Source organism: Corvus brachyrhynchos, unplaced genomic scaffold (genome assembly GCF_000691975.1).
Source record: "Corvus brachyrhynchos isolate BGI_N302 unplaced genomic scaffold, ASM69197v1 scaffold136, whole genome shotgun sequence".
Classification (NCBI taxonomy): domain Eukaryota; kingdom Metazoa; phylum Chordata; class Aves; order Passeriformes; family Corvidae; genus Corvus; species Corvus brachyrhynchos.
The window spans coordinates 59,836-66,795 of NW_008239080.1; the positions used below are offsets into that span (position 1 = coordinate 59,836).

The 6,960-nt window shown below is 37.5% G+C and overlaps 1 protein-coding gene across 1 annotated transcript in view; it reads left to right on the forward strand.

The window, feature by feature from the left end:
- The first annotated feature begins 1,439 nt into the window (after positions 1-1,439).
- The window catches only part of EEF1A1 (eukaryotic translation elongation factor 1 alpha 1), an 11,180-nt gene continuing 5,659 nt past the window's right edge, over positions 1,440-6,960 (forward strand). The window contains exon 1 of the mRNA XM_008637608.2: positions 1,440-1,452. The gene's annotated coding sequence lies outside the window, so the exon portion shown is untranslated. The remainder of the gene's footprint in view (positions 1,453-6,960) is intronic.

The following is a 6,960-nucleotide window of genomic DNA, read 5'->3' on the forward strand; positions in this document are numbered from 1 at the left end:
GGTATTTAGGTGCTTGTAAGGAGCTGGGTAATGATGGAGGTTCCACCAGCTGCCCACAGAATCTGTTCCAGTGTTTTTGCCTCTAGATATAATTTTGAAGCATCATTCCCAAGATGGACAAAGTATCCCAGCAGACATGTTAATGAGTACTAAGTAAAGTGAAAGGTTTATTTTACATACCTCACAGCACTTCTGTTTATGCACCTCAGTATGTTTGCTTTTTTCACAAGAGTATGGCAGTGTTGACTCATGTTCAATTAGTGATCCACTCTAACCCCAGGTCCTTTTATACAGGACTGCTGGGTAGCTGCTGCTGCTCCTGTGTTTTTGCAGTGAACTGTTCCTTACAAAGGACAAATATTAACCTTAATTTATTTGCTAATTATTTTAGTCCTTTTTTCTTTACTTGCCCACATTACTCTGAGTAATGTTCTTGACTTCTGTTCTTGACTTCTGAAGTGGTCAGAGGTGTTCCCTGTCCTTCTTACCCCAAGAGTGCAATTTAAAATTATGTTTGTATGTATTTATAACTGTATATTTGTATGGGGGATTAATGTCTGTGCCCACAGAAACTGATTTGATAGAAGTCAGTTTCATAGTCTATTAGCAATCACTTTGAGCATGTCATCTTCCGCCGGTCTCCTGCACATGCATTCTTTTGTCCAAAGTCTGCTGAGCTTACTTATGCAAGTTGCCCATAAAAAGCATCAAATCTTCCCTTAAGTTAAATGATATCCATATTTTCCCATCCTGTTAAACCTGTCACAGTAGACAAGATCAGTTTGATGCAATCAGCTCCTAACAAGTCTGGGGTTGTTACTTATCAACTTATTATCTTCCAAAAATAGTTCATTTGTTGCAATATATTTTTCCAGGAATTGAAATTAGACCAGCTGTTCCATAACTGCCCAGCTCATGTGTGTGGTTTTTCTCTCTTTTTCTTCTTTATTTATTACTTTGTTGGGTTCTTTTTCTATTTTTTTAGTGTTCACTTTCACATTCTATAGCTGTTCACAATGATCAGTAGTGGTTCTGATAGCTTCATCTGGCCAAGTACCTCAGAGAGACTGTATTAAGAGAGGACTAACTAAAAATACTAAAAATAGAGATACCATTTTAAGTAAATGCCGCCTCTTGTTCCTTCTCCCTCCCCCCAAATCAAGTTCTTAATCCTTTATTGTGTTTGGGGTTTTTTTTACTAATGTAATTAAATATTGAGCATTTCTTCATATGTTGGCTTCCTGCTTTAAGCAAGCTGCTACCACTGCTCATTGACAATTACAAGTAAGTGGTTTCTATTTCTACCTTAATTTAACTACCAACAATCTTGAACCTTCTTGTGTCTGTGCCCAGATTTGTGATTCTTCCTTTACAGAATTTTCTGTCTTGCAGAATCCTGGAGACTAAGCCAAACTGTCTTTCAGTAAACTCAGTATAGATTGAGCAGGTCAGGTGTAAGTACTTTCCCAAATCTAGATTTATTCCCATAGTTCTTCTCTGAAACCTTTCCAAAGTTTAATCATCTCAAATCTAAATTCACTGAATAAATGTCAGGCATATGCTATATTCACTAAATCTGAGCAAGGCTTCTAAGTGACTTGACTTGCACCACGCCTGGTTACTGTGGTTACCACATTGTAAAAATGATGTACATGTAATTGCAGTGGAAGGCAAGCCTATGGCCAGAGTCACGCCAAGAGTCAAAATCACAGCAATGTCAAGATGGGAGAGTGAACAGTGAACAGCTGGATACATCTGCACTATCCTTGCTAGCCCGGGTCTCAGGTAGAGCCTCTTCCTCCTTCGACCCATCCATCCACTGGCTCCAGTCTGGAGCATACTTTAGCAGTCTGCACCAAAGGCACCTTTATTATGTTTCCCTTGCACCTCTAAGCTGCACCTCAGGGGTTTTTTTATTCATATAAACCCCTTCTAGGATTCTATTTATAGAATGTCTCCTTTCTTGACAACTTACCTTTACTTGGATCAGTAGGAGAGGCAGAAAGGGGAGAATGCACAGGGTCTGTAACATGACAGTGGGAATTCACAGGGGTTTTTTGTGAAGTGCACAATCCAGCTCCAAACCTACTACAACAAGAGGGGCAGCAAAATTAACCTGATGAGTGGACACTAAGCAAAGTTATTCAAGCATAGCTCAGTTGCTGTGAGGGCTCAGAGAAGAATTCTAAGATGCATGTGAGTATTTGACGTCCCACTTAAAGTTTGTCACAGGCTTATCAGCACAAGAGGATGAATATCTTGCTTTTGGCAAAATGATTTTTAGCAAAAAAGATCAGAGCTTTAAAATGGAATTTTGGAGGTTCATGATAAATTAAGAACAAAAGCTACACCATCCTCACCCAGTGGATTTTGGTTCAGTAACTGACATTTTCTTAATACAGAATGCACTACTTTATATATATATATGTTAAGAAAAAAAATATATATATAAAATGCTCCCACTTAGGGCATTTTTTGAATTGAGCTCCTAGAAGGGTTTACCATTCATTTAGGCTGTCCAAAAGGTGGTGGGATATAGTAAAAATTAGCCTGTTTGCTGTTGAGAAATACTAATGCAAAACCACAGAACAGTTTAACAAATTGTGTTGTTTCTCCATAATGGTGGTTACTTCATCAGCCCTTCACTTTTATTCTGCATTAGTGTCTAGTAATTCTGCTTTTTGCCTGGAGCCAGGTCATCAGCTGGTGTAAATTAGCCTAGCACTAATGAGGTATATGAAGTTTTGTCAGCTGTCTGCAAGTGAGGGGTCACTTTTTGTTAAAGCTACTGTCTGCATGTATCTTCCTATTCGCTGTTCTGTTCCAGAACACTCTTACCAAAGCAGCCACCTGTGAGGCTGGTTTTTTCCTGCTTAGGACACTTCTGCTCTACATGAAACACTTTCATTTCCTAGCTCACAAATGCAGACCTCCACAGAACAGAACACGGGGTTTAAATACAGCTGTTAGTTCTGGTCACATCCCCGTATGATCTGACCACTCTGTCTGATCCTAAACCTTCAGTATCACAGTTCAGCCAGTACTAAACCTTCAACATAAATGAGCTTTCTCGTGCTGTGGATAAATGTGGTTTGAAAAGATTGTCCAAAGGATTTATTTTTTTTAAAAGCAGGCTATCTTCTAAGCCATTAGTCCTTCACCTGTTGTAAATGTTCTAACTAGAATGGCAGTGCTTCCCAGAGGAAACTTCTTTAAGGGGAAACAATGACTTTTAAAGAGGCTCGTGTTAAGCTATTCAGAAGACTCTGAAATTGTAACTGCTTGTTCATCCCAGTGATACTCTACAGTTTTGAAGGCCACTGTCTTACAGCTCCTACTATAAGACCTTCTTTTGTGAATCTATAAGCAAGGTCAGCTATGAGATCAGACAAGGAGGCTTTCTTTATTCCAGGTCTTAAACTTCCAAGGATGGAGGAGTTTAATTTGTGCTGTCTAATAAGACAGTAACTTACAGTTTATTTACTGTTGTCTCTTTCTTTTATCAAGCAATTTTGTTTATATAAAAATGCCAACTACTTGTACAGGGCTTAGTAACTTTCAAAAGTAGATTTTTCAAGTAGTTTAGATTACCTCACACTGTTCAGTTAAACCTTTGTTTTCAGGCAGGTTTTCTGTCTGTTCTCTTCATATATGCATAACACCATTATTCTATTGTTCTTTTATTTCATAAACAGATGACTGTAAAATCTGGTAGTAAGTATTAGGATCATGTATGGAAAAAAAAAATTTAACAGATGTAGATGCTTTTCATTGCTATTAAGAATCAATGCATTAAAGAACACTTATAGATGGAAGCTGTATGCTCATGCTATAGTTTATGTTGAACTTTGGACTAATGTACATACCATGATAATTGTGATACAGGAATTAGAAAGCCTTTCACAGTAAGTATGAGGCTAATTGTATGACAGTGCTACATACCAGAATCCAGTTTTGCTAATCACCAATTACTATTGATAACTTTGGACTGCTTTTCCAACACTTTCTGAAAGTGCCCTCAAGAAATCTTAGTGCCTCTTTCATATGTAGTGAGCTTGATATACTCTATTTATCAGATCTGTGTTTCAAGTCTTGCGCTTATAAAGTCTGTTTGCTCACACTCCTAAATGACCTTGGTCATTGCAGTTAAAGTAGTTGTATAAGCACTACTTACCTTCATCTTTGCACAGGAGTCTGACCAAAAAAATACCCACATGTATATGGTAGAGAGTTAAAATTCTTTAGAGGTGCTCAGTGAGCAGCTCATCTTTTATCTCCTAGCATGATTTCACTGGCTGTGACTGTTCTAAGCTTATAGCCCATTCTGTATGTGCTGGAGCCACATGATAAAATGGAAGTAATGCTGCAGTAGCTACTGTGAACTCAAAATCCAGTTAACATATACTTTTTTAAGTTAAAAAATTTGGCTTACATACTGACAGCATTACTTTCATTTTAATATCATTTGATCTGAGATTCAAAACCCTTTTAAAATGGTGGTTTCTGTACAGGTTCCTACAATATAAATGCTTTAGAGCATTCTGTGTGTTCTTACACGGGGGACGTGTGGAGGTAGGATATTTCAGTTTAGCATATGCTCACCAGTGATTGAAGGAGAATAAGTAATTTTTGCCCACAAAGTCCTCCTATTGCTGAAGTCAGTATGGATTGAATAAGCCCTATTTCAATGCCCAAAGTCCTTGAGTTCTTGAAATCTCTGTTCCTTCCTAAACATTACATACTGAAGTGCTTAGTTTTACCAAAGTAATAAAATCTAAAATTTTTACAGGCTCCTTTGCACACAGGATTTAGTCCAGTATAGGCCTCTTTGTGTTAGCTGAGAGGATTCTTCAGAATGCATTTCCACTGTATTATCTGAGGCTACTCATATATCAGAAGCTCCCCAGCTGTATAAATATTTGTGACATTGATAATAGGAATGTTCTTCTAATAGAGTGGGCAAGAAGAGATACACTAATTGTTGAGAGAATAAAAGCATGTATTGGTCAAACTAAAGAGGAAATAATAAAATTATTTTGAATACTCATTTAAAGACATGGAGGGGGAAAACAACTGCTGTAGACTTAAACTAGGACCATGTTTAAAAATTTGTACCACAAATTCAGCTTTCATAGCTTTCAGCTATGTAGATACCACAAAAAATTACTCTCTTAAGAAATAGCTGGTTCTAAAAGCCTTTATTTAGGAAATAGTCTTTTAAGGAAAGTATCTTTAAAAATTAGAAATGTACAGTTTAGTATGGACCATATAAGAAATTAGCAACGTATTTCCTTCCTCCTCTCCCTGTTCAGGCACAAGTAATTGACTACATTTGGGAAGTGTTAAAACTACCTTTTTATGAAAACGGATTCTTTGACAGATCAGTCCATTAAAAATACCCCCCACTGAAATACACATTTTAGAAGGTAACTTCAAAACATCCTGAAGAATAAAGCTTTTTTGCTGTGTTTACAGTCTTTGCTTTATAGAAGACCCTAGAAGTGAGTGCTTCCTAGCTTTCTTGCCAACTACTACACTTTGGTCTTCAACCCAAGCCACTAAATCACTTCACAATAATGCATTTCCATTTCCAGAAAGTGGACCACCTTCCTTTTCCTGCCCTTTTATTGTGTTCATCTGCAGTGTCTTCACTAATAACTACCCCTGAAGATTAGTGTTGAGGAAAGCTGAACCACCTCTGCCTTCCCTCCACTCCCACCGCTAATCTCTGCTGAAAAACGTAGGAAGGGATGAGAGAAAATTTGATTAGTTTTTTCCTTTCTTAAAAAATAGTGTTTCTTTAATATCTGAACCTTTTTGCAGGTTTTTACTCTGAAACTGGTTATTTTATAAGAGGTGTATTCTAAACTCAGCATCTTCTCTAATGACATTGATTTTTTTTTTTTTTTACAAAATGCATCTTTTTAATCTTTCGTGTGGGAAAAATACCGTATCACACAGAAACACTTCAATTCCATATCAAACCATTAAATACTAAGTTTACTGCTCTCTAATGAATTTGATGCTGGGTTTATCTCAGCTAGAGAAACTTGAAGTCAAGTGGAAGGGTAGATATGTAGATGCCTGAGGTTGTTTTTTTATTATTACTTTGCTGATGTTGTTTTTTGTTTGTTTTAGAACAAGAGGCTATTTCCATGCTTTACAACTGCAACCTGAAGAGCATACCAAGAAATGAATGGATTATAGTTGTCTATAGATAAGTAACTATTTCTGACAGGCATATAATGTAGGTGAATAAGAACATGGAGTAATAGCTTTGCAGATAATTTAAAAATAACAGAGATAGTTCAGCTTCTCAGCTTAATTTCTGTTGAATGGATATAGGAGATGTTGAGTATTTCATGGATTTTCTTACATCAGTTACAAGCGAGTAAACCAGAGAAAATCTACTGGAATCACGAGGGCCTTTATTTCTGATGTTGTGAGAGCTGTTTTGTGACTCCTCATTGCCATGATTCTAAAAATAGTTTGCCAGGGCTGCGGGTTTTCCCATGTGAAATTACAGTACGGGGGCACTTCTCGCAGTCAGGGTTTCTTGTACAGAGACCCCATGTCCCGAATGCTTCCGTGACTGATACATTTGCACTTCAGACGCATCTTTGCTGGAGGTGCGTCCACCTTGATTTGTATTTTTGTGCCGAAGTTTTCTAAGCCGAGTCAACTTTTATTCTCTAACGGTACAACAAAAACAGAAAAAGACTCTTCTTTTTTTTAAAGCCAAACGATGGCTTCTTAATCTAGTGTAGTAAGTTCCCTGAAATTCCTGCTCTCCCCCTCCTTACCCCCCTTTGATTCTGGGAAACTTGCAACGTACTGGGGTAGGGAGGGTCTTGTATTCCGTGATGTTTAGCCGATATTTGTTACTTGCCGGTCAGGGTAACTCACTGAACGTTTCTAATCTCACCCATTGCGTTCCTTTGTGTCTCTAATGAGAAATAC